We start from the raw sequence: 238 nt of genomic DNA on the forward strand, positions 1-238 counted from the left end.
CTCTGAATCGATCTGCCCTCCCCCAGACTGACAGCTTCACCAACCTGCTGTCCACCTGTCTAAGTGTGTGTGCCAGTATGAGTGTGCTTATAACATCCTCTGAAAGATGACAAAAATAAAATGAGAGCCCTTGATATTTAATTTCCATCATGTAATATATTTATAATAAAAGATTTATATTATTGTATTTTTTTAAATTTTGTATTAATTGGTGATATTTACCACTGGAATTGATTTT

This window comes from Myxocyprinus asiaticus, chromosome 15 (assembly GCF_019703515.2).
Source record: "Myxocyprinus asiaticus isolate MX2 ecotype Aquarium Trade chromosome 15, UBuf_Myxa_2, whole genome shotgun sequence".
Lineage (NCBI taxonomy): Eukaryota > Metazoa > Chordata > Actinopteri > Cypriniformes > Catostomidae > Myxocyprinus > Myxocyprinus asiaticus.